At 45.5% G+C, this 1,414-nt stretch overlaps 1 protein-coding gene across 1 annotated transcript in view; it reads right to left on the reverse strand.

Annotated features, from left to right (window-relative positions):
* LOC102670947 (hemicentin-1-like) overlaps positions 1–1,414 on the reverse strand; it is a 20,079-nt gene that overhangs the window by 8,957 nt on the left and 9,708 nt on the right. The window lies entirely within an intron of this gene.

A 1,414-nucleotide genomic window follows, 5' to 3' on the forward strand; every position in this document is an offset into this window, starting at 1 on the left:
AATCATGTTTTCGTTAAGCTCGTGACATTACAAGGAACAAGGAACGAAAGTTTTCCCGCGGGGCGAGGAAAAAATGCGCGCGAACTCGCGGCGCGTACGCAACGACTGTCCGTTTCCCGCTTTCGACACCGACCTACGTGTCGGGGATAATTTACATGGAAATGAGAATCTGCATTGATTTTACGTCGAAGCCAGTAACAGAACCAACTTCGGTGATAGATTGTCCCGCTACCTGACGTCGATCAAGTTTTCTTCCCTGTCGAAAACCAGAAGGCGGTCGGAATTCCCTCTCCACTCCTCCCCTTCTCCTCTCTTGCTTGCAACCACAGACTGCCTTCCGTCACCGTCCAAACTTCTACGAATGTAAAGTCTCTTCATGCGTGCGCCGATCCTCTAAGCGTCGAAACACAACACACTCTATTCCCTTCCTTTTTATATTTCTTTTTTTTTTTTTTTTTTCATATCATCGTTTTGGAACGAACGAGGAAAGAGCGAGATATCGTTCCAAGTTTTCGACGGGCAAAACAGAAAGAGGGTAGGAGGGAGGGAGGATGGAAATTTCGACGTAAATGAAACGAAACGCGCTGCGAATAAATCTTCTTCTTTTTCTCCCCCTTCCCCCCCCCCTTTCCTTCTTATTCCACTTTTTTTTTCAGGAAACGACATCGAAAGGAAAAGCAATTTCAACCCCCGTCCAGATGCAACCGCATAAATCTTAGAGCCGTAACGCCCAAAGAACAACGCGTCGTTCAGGTTGAACAACGGTTATATCAAGGATTTATGGAAATCGTGGCGAAAAAGAAAAAAAAAAAAAAAAAAAAAAAAAAAGGAAAAAAGAACGAAACACGACATATTCGCCGATAATCGGATATTCGGTGAGTTGCCGATATATTTTTCTTCCATTCTCTCCCCACCGCCGAAAACACGCACGTTGTGTGTTTCGGGGAAACACAGGCCCCGAAATTGCACCATTAATTTAGCCAAACGACGCGCCACACGTCCCCTCTTCCCCCCTCCCCCTTCCCGTAATTTCCAACAGGGTCATTAAAGCGGCGCTTATATTTCTTCTAATCGTATCACGGGAAAAAATCTATCGGCCAGGGAAGTGTTCTGGTATCGGCAACGCTGTAGATCTATATTCGAAACTGCATTGTTTCAATGTTAGAGACCACGTATTCGTCTTACGAAATGATGATATATATATACAGCCACGAATTTTCATTTTCATTTCCGTTCCGCCCTCTCTTAACCCTCTTTCCCCTCTCCGTCTCGGCTCGACGATGAATCATTCGATAAGACGAAGAAAATACGGAATACGATCTTCGATCTTCGATCTTCTCGGGAGACGAGAGACAAAACCGCCTCTCTCCATCGTCCTTCTCTCTTCGTGAGAGAACGGATCGTGGAATCGTGG

This window comes from Apis dorsata, unplaced genomic scaffold (assembly GCF_000469605.1).
Source record: "Apis dorsata unplaced genomic scaffold, Apis dorsata 1.3 scaffold_524, whole genome shotgun sequence".
NCBI lineage: Eukaryota > Metazoa > Arthropoda > Insecta > Hymenoptera > Apidae > Apis > Apis dorsata.